At 42.0% G+C, this 11,105-nt stretch overlaps 1 protein-coding gene across 2 annotated transcripts in view; it reads right to left on the reverse strand.

Moving 5' to 3' along the window:
* Positions 1-10,859, reverse strand: part of NEK7 (NIMA related kinase 7) — a 156,618-nt gene extending 145,759 nt beyond the window's left edge. For both annotated transcript variants that reach the window (XM_045982741.1, XM_045982740.1), the window contains exon 1: positions 10,728-10,859. The gene's annotated coding sequence lies outside the window, so the exon portion shown is untranslated. The remainder of the gene's footprint in view (positions 1-10,727) is intronic.
* Positions 10,860-11,105: the final 246 nt, after the last annotated feature.

Raw genomic sequence — 11,105 nt, forward strand, 5'->3', positions numbered from 1 at the left:
ATTGAATAGCTAAAGCACAGAAAATAGGCATTAAAAGGAGTGAGAAATGCATAAAGATAAAGTAGTGAAGCCAGAAAGGGTATAAAGGGTATAAAATTTAACTAAAAAAAAAAAATGGTCAAACATGACTAAAATACAGAAGAGTATAAAGAAGTGAATCTAGAAAGATAGGTCAGGGTCAGGCTAAAAGCAGAGGTTCTAATGTAGAGCCAGGCAACAGGATGCAGTGTTTGGTCATTCCTGTGCTCCCATATTCTGTGATTAATAAAAACTGAAATATTTTTAAAAGCATAAATGAATTGGTACAACCCAGTAGGAAAATGGGGAGAGCATTAAAGAACAAATAAAGTGAACAGAATCACAGAATCATTCATCTTACAAATGCTGGAGATCCCCAGAGATCAAATGGTCTGTCCCTCAGCTTGCAGGCATGTAAATCTTCCACCTTCAGAGAAACCTCACCTCATTGTGAAACTAAGCTTAACATTAAACCCTGTCCAACATACTGGATCATCTTCTGAAAAACATACGCAAATACCCCCACAACGTTCATCAAAAAAAAAAAAAAAAAAAAGAAAGAAAGAAAAATGGGCATTCATGTCTTACTGTGGAAATACTGACATTCAAAAGATGATAACACAACACATCAACAAAAAAGGCCTAGGAATGGTAGTAGCACTACCTCATCAGGGACCACACACTGGGACAAGGGTCCCAATATATACTACGTCAACATCCTCATGGCATCATTACAGTCCAGGCTCCATTTTATTATCTGAACCATTCAACACATTACCAATGCTCTCTTCTAGGCTAGACACTCAACTCCTAAACTGAGTTCTATAAACATTAATTTAGTTCACACTAAGAGCTGGACTCTGTGCTTGGCATTTGAAAAGATATAAAAATGAACTTAATCCAGGACTTCACTACCTTCTTTATCAAGCTGCCTCTTCTTATTATGTGAAAAAAGATGGGGGTAGAAATGGGGTCAAAAACAACAAGGGCCTGGACTGATTTGATGAACTCCAAATTAAGAAAAACATGTTAAAAACACCAATAGAAAGTAATTTTTAAATGACCAAGCATTTGAATGAATGAATGGACTTGAATGAATGAATGAATGACCAAGGAGGCTTTCTTGAATAAAGAACATAACTTGCATGCAGAGATCTGTGTCTAATGACAAGGAGGGAAGTTAGACCCAAGTGTCATGTACCAGACACTTGTTATCAGTGGAAATAAGACAGTCATGGAAAAAGGAACAGGTTACTCATCATGATGTTCTTGAATACTTTCCAACATGGCCAGATATGCAAGACATAAAAGCCTGGGGCAGCCAAGCCCAGAAACAAATTTGAGAACTACAGGTAGAAGCAAGGTAATGGTGACTAGAGGCAAACTCTCTAGGTACAGGCAAAGGGCTTTTAGCCTTAAGCAAAAAGCAAACCATCTCAGAGGTAAGAAGTGGTAAGCTTTCACACCTAGCTGAGAGAAATACTGTAGAAATGCCAAAAATGGTGAGAACAGCATGCACTATAAGCAGTACATTAACAAGGGACCATTTGTTGGGACAGAACAAAAACTAATACTTAAATGGTATTATTTTCTTTTACTTGTTTGAAGTGGAATTTTCTCATTTGTTATTACTTCAATTGTTGTTTATAAAATATTTGTACTTTATCTAAGTGATTTTCATTGATTTATAACCATCATTTCAATGACACCTATCCCCTGTTTGAGCTGAGACACAGGTTACACATGCAAGAAGAGTCTAATTATTAGATAGAAACTGCTCCAAAGGGCTGCACACCCCAGGCCAGAAATGTTAGCAGTAGGAATGGTCTCTCATTACAAATAAATATTTTTTTATTGTATTCAGTTAGCCAGCATACAGTACATCATAAGTTTTTGCTGGAGTATTCAATGATTCTTTAGTTGCATGTAACACCCTGTGCTTATCCCAACATGTGCCTTCCTCAGTATTTTAATTAAAAAATATTTTTTTAAAAGACCACGTGGCATTTCTTAGTGTGTCCTGAGGAACACCTACATTAGAATCACCTGTAGCACTTATTTCAATGTGGGTTCCCATCACAGACCAGTGGCTTTCCAAATCTGTATTTATTATAAAAATCATCTCGGTTGTTTACATTTTATTTTTTTAAAGATTTTATTTTTAAGCAATCTCTATACCCAACATGGGGCTCAAACTGACAACCCTGAAAGCAAGGGTCACATGCTCTACAGACTATCCAGCCTGGTACCCCCAGGGTACTTGTTTTTCAATGCCAATGCTCATACTTAATAAATCAGAATCTCTGATACAGACATTTTGAGGGCCACATTTTGCATTTTGAGCAGTGCAGTAATAGGACAAATCCTTTGAAAATACAACTTACCTTGCTGGTAGCAAAAAAGTCACCCATATATTCTTGAACAACGGTACACATTTTGTAAATCATCTTCAATGTATAAACAGATATAACTCTTCCAAGGAATCATGAATAAATCCTTTAGGATTCATGTGATTAATCTCTAATCATTCTGCTTTGTAAAGCAGAATTTTCACTGAAACAGGGAACATATATCATAAACAAATTGAGAACCAACTTCTAAGAGATGGTTATGGCTATAGAAGTAAAGGAGACAGAGCCAATCACGATCTCTGAATCACAGCAAGAAGAGAAGCTATTAGAGGGAGAAACTGGTCAGTGGCACTGCAGAACATTTCAGGCAGAGACACAAGAAGCAGTGGGGGCACAAAGGTCATTTTCAATATACCAAAATGACAAGTCTAATATAATGAAGTGTGTACTTATGAAATATTGACCATACAACCACTCATGAACTTTCTGGCTGTTAGTATCCTATGAACTGCCTCTAAATAAACGCTCCTTCCTGGGATTGGCCTCCATAATGGTAAATTTCTTGTCCCACTTGGATTCTATTAAATAGTGAGGCTACAGCAACACACCCTACTGTTCTTCATTTTAGAGGGAAAAGAAATACTTCACCCCTGTGCAATGAGGTACTCAAACACTTGCAACTTAAATCAAGGCCCTGATGTAGGCAATCGGAGGTACACTGTCATCACTCCACCAGCAAGTCTTTATCGAGCAAGTACCATGAACAGAGCAAGATTCTAATTCAGGAGAAGTGGGGGAAAAAAGAAATCACTGTGCCTACTATCAAAAACATTACAAAGGTAACACAAGGCAATATTGACTGTTATGGAATCTAGCAGAGTGTGGGTTAGCAAATTACATCCTTGGGTTTTCGTGTATTCTTACAATAAATGAAAAGGTCAGTTTAGATAATTTATAAGTTTCCTTTCGGTTCTGAAAATAACTGATTTAGTGAATCATACACTTACGTCTCCTAAGGGAAACTATAAGATGATAATGGTAAATGGAAAACTTGAGTTTGGAACAGCTGTTCTGTGGTGGCAACAGACTACCAACTGCAGGGGCGCCTGCGGGGTTCGGTTGGTTGAGCTGCCGACTCTTGATTTCGACTCAGGTCATGAACTCAGGGTTATGAGATGGAGTCCTGCATCCACCCCCACAGCAAGCTCTGCATTCAGCGGGGAGTCTACTTGAGAGTCTCTCCTTTTCCCTCGGCCCCTCCCCCCACTCACGTGCACATGTGCGCTCTCTCTCTAAAACAAATGAATAAAATCTTTTTAAAAAAGAGTACTAACTGGAGATTACATATGTACAGGATAACCTGGGCACCTTTATCTCTTGGGTGTAATTTCTGCACAATCCTAAAATACTCTGTTCAGAACAAAAAGATCAGAAATCTGTAATCTGCATGCTGAAGAATCTGGGTAAAAAAAGTAGTGATTTAGCTTGTTAAACTTTAAGTGCAAGAGTGACTGCTGACCTTAAAAGAGGAGGAGAGACACAGACAGAGAATGTCATGTGACAGAAGCAGAAACGGAAGTGATAAATGTCTAAAGCCAAGGAACGTCAAGGAATGCTGCCAACACCAGAAGCTAAGAGAGAGCATGGAATACATTCTCCCTGGAGCCTTCAAAGACAGCATGGCTATGTGGACACCTTGATTTCTAATTTCTGGCCTTTGGAACAATGAAAGAATCAAATTATGTTGCATTACGCCACTCAATTTGTGGTACTTTGTTGGGGCAGCCCTAGGAAACTAATACAGGTGTTAAGAGCCAGTGCCCATAGCATCCATTTCCTGGACCACGGCAGGCAGAGTATGGTTCTAGAGATGCTAAAACAGCAGCATCTTCCTTATTGTAGCTGTGTCTTCATCAAGATAGAGACTGTGTACTCTCACCTGGCAGATTTAGGATCAAGAATGAGGCAGCAACTCCCTTGGTGGCCTGGTACTGGGAAACTTTGCTGAAGCAAAGTACCCCACGCCCCACAACCATCAAATACTATTAAATACAATGCATTAAGTTCCTTTATAAAAACAAAGAGAATGATTATGGAACAAGAGAACTGTTTAATAAAATACGACTCTTTATCAGCAGCTCATATTTTAAACACTCAAGGTCATAAAATGATAAAGCAGAGTTGAAAACAATATGCCATTCGACAACGAAAACACTTATCAAATGTATAAACTATATTAAAACTCTATTTTAGATACATGTTGAAGATGTTAAAAAATGCCAGTTTTTACTGAATACGTTCCCTGCCACTATACTATTCTTAGTGTGTTCTAACACCAAAGATTATAGAAATTAATTTGTAGGCCACCATAAGAAACTGAAAATAAACTCAGTTTTTTCCCATAAATTCAAGCCATCAATAAGCATTCTTCCTGTCTATCTTTCAATTTATTGTATTTGTTAAATAACAAACCATGCCTGAAATAAATTGTTTGGATAAAGTCATGCCATTTGCCTAAAAAAATTACCTACTTTCCAGTTCTGGGTGTCTTTTTGACAGTACATAATCATATCAAATTATTCTACTATATGGTCCACCTGTTAGATACAAAAGGCAATGGAAGATTTGCAATTCCTTACCTTTTACAAGTACAATAACTTTTCTAAACATATCTATGCAATTTTCCCAATCATGATATAATAGAGGATATGTGGCTTCGTTATGGTTAAAACCACAACAAAAATTACATTAATCTGCCAGGTATATGTGAGAATATGAGGAAAACATTCTAAAGATTTTTTTAAAAAGCCAAATTATAAGACTACTAGAAAGAATGTTCTCAGTTTTGCCATTTTTAATCAGTACTTAAGGATCTTTTTTGCAACTCCCATTTTTTACTGTCCAAAATATAAGGCCCCACCAAGCCTCTTGTGCTTTTTCCTGCCTGAGGAACCAAGAATTAATGCCTTCTTCCCATACTCCAAAAACATAAAAACATGAACTCAAACATGGGAACCACTTAATTATGAATATGGAACTCACAAGGTAAAGAGGAAGAGGAATTCAAGTAAAGAAGGCAGAGATGGCAGGAGAGCTAGGTAGGAGCCTGACGAGATAAAGCTGGGCCCGGGCAGAATGGGCAGCTGGGCCCAGGCTGGGCAACGGAGCCTGCCACCAGAAAAACTGAGAACAGCAGATGCGTTTCCTAGTGCGGAACGTCTAAAAACAGAAAGAGGTGAAATGAAACTAACACTTAGAGCCTACTATCCTATTTTTACAAAGATGTTTTCATTTATTCCTCAATGCAATCTTATCTGAGCTGAGAAAACTACAGTCCCAACAAATCAAGTAACTCAACTAAGGAGATAAAACTGGGCTTAGTGTTTTTCATGGTAAAACAGAAAATGATACTTGTGCACAGGGTCTGATAAAGAGGCTCACGGTAGCTGGTGGCAACTAGCCTGGTAGCTCTGAATGCCCTAGGCACTACCTGACCGCTGAGAGAGGAAAATTCTGGCACACCCAGAACCCACTCCTGGCTAGGGCTAGGAAACTCTACCGAGTGATGTCAAAGCTGCTGCATTTTCCATTCCATTCTCAGGCTTCTCAGTAGCTGCACCCAGGTCAGCCTACAGCCAATTCTTCAAACAAAGGGAGGAGGTACCCACACATCCCCAAGCTACACACACCCTGACTGCTGGCCCTCCCACAAACAGGCCCTTTCCAGTATTTCTTTTTTTAAAATGGGGGGGGGGGGGGTCTTTTAGAAAAGACTAAGTCAATTTTTTCATTAAAAAAAAAAAAAAAAAACAGTCTGCCTACCGTCTCGCTCATGCCAAAAACTCCTTCTAAAAGCAACAAAGGTGGTCATTCCAGTAGGTTCAAAATGAAAAACTATGAGTTAAAGAAACACACTAAAATACATTTATATTAATGTTATCTGTCAATCAAGCAAAGATTAAATATATGACATCAGATTTCATCTTTGTTTAGTAAGGAAGAAGCTGGAAAGTTACATATTCATTCAATGTCACAGGATGGGTGTGGGATCCCCAAGGAGCAAAGAATGGTAGAAAACCCTGAAAAGGTAGATAAATCGAAAAGAAGTTCATATATTTACAAAGCCTCTGAAATGAAACACAAAATTGGGGTATAAGTGGCCCTTATTCTGAGGGGATTGGGAAAGATCAAGAGATTGTCAAAAATGTCTAAAACCAAAAAAGGCCATAGGTACTAGGTTCCTTGGCTGGTTAAGCCTCCAACTCTTGATCTCAGCTCAGGTGTTGATCTCAGGGTTTTGAGTTCAAGAAACAAAAAAGGCTATAAATACTGCTGTGGAAAATCCACATCAAGTAAAGCATCAATGGCCCCAAATCATATTTAGATCTTTGGTATTATCTTCTAGAGCTGGGGTGGGCCTCCAACCTGTTTGTATTGGAACACAGCCATGACCAACTGTTCAGGTAGGTACTGGCCATGACTATAAAGATCACATGGCTCACAAAGCCAGAATTATTTACTAGCTGGCCCTTTAGAAATTTTACAAACTCCTGTTCTATACAAAAGCAGCCTGGAGTGAAAAAGCTAGCTTTAATTACTTATACTCATTATCAACAGAAGACCAATGGCAAGGTTTACAGAAAGGTCTACTTCCATGAAGTAACAGAAAACATGTATTTCTAAATTTTTACAGACCAATTAAATAAGTTTCATTCATTTATACACTGTTTTGATTAATACCTTGGATAGCTAATACAAAACAGCTCATTGTAAGCACATTATATAAATGGTATGGCAGAGCAGTTATTTTGACAAAAGTTTAAAAAAGCTTTCCTGCACAAGAAAATTAAGAAATGCTTCATGATCATCTGTCCTTCTCATTCCCACCGCTCACTAAAAACCATGAAATAGGTTCGTTCAGTGTTTTCATCAGAATGAAAAAATATTTTATATAGATCTATAATGTATCATACAGAGATAATCAAACTATTAGTTACCAAAAGAGGAATCAGCAGTTTAGAAGTTTTATAAATCTAAGAGTGAATCATTCTACATTAATTTTACATATATTTAAATATTCTAAGTAGCCATTATAACCTGCAAATAAATATATTTCATTACAGTCATATAACTAAATGTTACTCACCAATATTCCCTTCAAAAATGAGGGGAGGAGGAAGTAAACTGAAACAATCAAAAGTATGAAGAAACACTTCTTAAAACATCTAGCTATATATTTATGGAACTGTCAATACATTGTTGATAAAGCAATTCAGAGCAAACAATAACTATATGTGTCATTTCCAAGACACCCTCAAGTATTATTCAAAGTATACGGCCATGTTTTATGCATACTGTACTAACTAGAGCAAATATCTAAAGGGACAAATATTTTAATTGAAGGAAACCAGGAATGTGGGCAAAGTGCAGCTTTGTGCAACTGTAGCTACACTGCAAATTTTTTAAATACCAAAGCCTATTTAAAAAAAAAAAATCAAAGAAAACAAAACCTGAAAGGAATTTTGCAACTTATTATCTAATTAAGCAACTTCTTTTCCAAAATTGCATTTAAGTAATCACTATTCTCTCCTGTCCAAATACCCCAATGGTGGCTACATTTGTAACATTACAAAGATACATTTTAAAACATGAGAGAGTTTGCTTCCAGAAACTCAGTAAACTCTCTGATGATATCTCAGACCACATCTTTAAGTGAAAAAAAGAAATCTACATTTCAGTAAAGGCACAATAGATGAGAAAAAAAAAAAGAATACCTAACTTATGGTGATAAATCAGAGCCCAAAACTGTCAATTGTAACCACCAGGAAGACAAAGGGGAGGGAAGTATGAGGTTAAATACTTACACAAACTAAAACTTCACTTCTGGTCATTTAAAACGACAATTTTGATTTTTATGATTTGGGTATGTTATTATACTGGCCTTAAATCTCCCCTCCTCCACCAGTATGTTGCCATCACACCAGATGTGCTTTCCTCATTCTTGGAGTAAGTGCTGTTTTATTGGGCTGGAAAAGAGCTCTTGAAATTGTCCAGCCAAGAAAATGTGTAAGTGGGAAAGGGACTGGAAGGTGCTGCAGGTATGATCTTCATAAATAAACCGAAATCGTTTCAAGTATGGAACAAATCCGCACTCAAGTTACACTCTTTACTTTTGAAATTGATCAAGATTTTTAACCGTGGCAAGACTCCCAAGTATTGTGGAAAAACTTCACAATTTAGATTCTGACATTCCTTGGTTTTCATTTAAGGTAATTTTGGAGTAAAACCCCATCAGTCCATCTGGACATTTAATTTGAGGGCCACCTTCGCTTCTTATCAACTGTAAAGCTTCAGACGTAGAAGTGAGTTCAAGATGTAGCTCATTTATGAAACGAGACGTGCACGAGGAGTCAGAAGAAACTGGAACCTCCACCCCTTTACTTTTACGCATCTATTTCTCATCCCTCACACTAGAGTCCCTCAACCAGCAGACATCCTTGGAAGAGGAACTTTCTCTCCCTCCTCCGAGCCCAGGGCCGAGGTAGGAAGTACCCGCCCTCCCGAGCAGAGAACGGCAGTGTCCTCGCCGCTCATTGGCTGCGGAGGCCGTCAGTGCTGCAAAGGGCGGGGCCTCCCGGCTGAGAGCAGAATCTCAGGCCCGCTCCTCTCCGAGGGTCCTGGGATTCCTCACCCCAGAAAAACCGGCCAGCGTCCAATAGGGGTTCCTTCTCCTTTTTATTTTGCGGGCCCTCTTCTCAAAGTTCCCATCCATTCTCTGCCCGTTGGACTCCTCCACGCGGCAATTTTTCAAAGCTCCTCCAACATCTCTTCCCCACCCAAGCAAGCTCCCAGTCTAGGACCAAACGGAAAGATGCTACGGTTTTAGGAGTGAAGCAAGCTGTGGACTGGATCTCCCGAGGGTAGCAGAGGATTCCTTCCTCTGGCAACGAGATAACTGCTTAAGTCTTCTGTCCACTGTTTTAAGTGCACTGGCCTTCCCCAAGTACTAAAGCCAAGAATACTCGGTGTCCACGCAGTAAGACTTGCCACAAGGTATGACAGGGTTAACTGAATCTCTTGTTGAACTGTCCACCGTTTTCAGTGTTTTGTCCGGTTGTCCCTAATACTATGCCACTCTTCGACCACACCCGCAGCAGCTCAAGCCCCAGGACAGACTTATCACACGTGCATGCTGTACTTTATCCTGTAAAGCAACCTGACAAAGACACACTGCTCCTGCCTACACGGCGTGTGCATACTTCTGGAAACTACAAACTCTTCAGAGTAAGGATTAGAAACAAAGGTTCTAGTCATGATGGGCACACAACGCTCTACGAATTACACGCATTCGATTTTTTTCAACAGCGTCCTTATGATCAGTGGTCGAGGAAAATCACTTCGTTTTTGTGATGTTTTCAGACTTTCAGTTCCGTCACCAGAACTACTGGAGGATGAGAGAGAACCTACTGTCAAGTAAGTATATTTTTAGTATTTACCCCTAATAAGGACTACAGCTATAAGAGAGCACGATCTGTGTTTGACACATCATCTCCCAAGGCCTGCGCTACACAGGAAAGAGGCAACAAGAGTTCTTCAGATCTTACTGTACCATCCTCTAGGTTGCTGTGTTGCTTCCTGACACCTAGGACAATGTGGTCTTCTCGTTTTTCTTTTGTGGGTCCCCTTCGTCTCTCTGACTTTGGCCTCAATTCTCAAAGTAATTACTTTCCATTGCCACCATCGCATCACCATCTCTATTGCAATCTCTCTCACATTTGCTGATCCCGACAGGGCCCCGAGAAAGCCCGTTCTCCGACAGGTTAGGCCGTCCTCCCTGTACTTCTCAAGCCACTTCAGCTTCTCCCTTCACTGCACCGCTCCCACCACCCACTCTCCGCGAACTTCACTCCTCTCAAGTCTGGCAGCTGCCGAATCCTGACAGCTGGACCTGACCAATCCGCGACGGATAAATAACCGACGGCGCCAATGAGCAGCAGCCGGAGGGTGGGAGGCGGGACTTCGCCTAAGTTCCTCGGGTCCTGAAACCAAAGACCTGTTGCCGCCGCCGCGGTGGCCGCGGAGTTTCTTAGTTACCGCGGCGCCCACTGCGGCCTCGGGCCGCCAAAGCCAGTGCCAGACACCAAGTTCCTGCCGCCCGCTCCCGCCACGACCAACGAACCGGACCGAAACCCCCTCCCAGCTCGAGGGCGGCGCGCCCCGCCCCACCTCCCCCGGCGTGGGGATCCCGGAGGCCGCCCCGCGCCCTCCCGGCCTCCCCTCCCCGCCCGGCTCCCGCAGGCTGCCCCACCCGGCCGGGGCGGCCCAACCCCGGCGCCCGAGACCCCGGCAGCCACTCACCAGGAAGTTGGGAGTTTTCCGATCTCCTGCCCGCGAGGGACCCGGGGCGCGCGGGCGGCTCGGCCAGGCGGCGCCGCGGAAAGGCCCGCTGGGCCGGGGGCTGTGGCTGCGAGGCCGGGAGCCGATCGCCACCTCCCGCCGCGCCGCCCCCGCGGACGCTCGCTGCAGGCGCGGGCCGCTACCCTGCGCACGGCGAGGCGCGTCCCGAGAGCGAGCCTAGCGGCGGCCCATCCTCCCGCAACTCCCGCTCCTCCTCCCCCGGCCGCCGCTGTCAGGAGTGTAAACATCCCGGCATCCCCGAGGAGAGGGGCGGGGCGGGCGCCGGCCCCTCCCCGCGCCGGGAGCCGCGAGCCGCCCGTCCCGCCGACCGCGCGCGGG

The sequence above is a fragment of the Meles meles genome, chromosome 17 (assembly GCF_922984935.1).
Source record: "Meles meles chromosome 17, mMelMel3.1 paternal haplotype, whole genome shotgun sequence".
NCBI lineage: Eukaryota > Metazoa > Chordata > Mammalia > Carnivora > Mustelidae > Meles > Meles meles.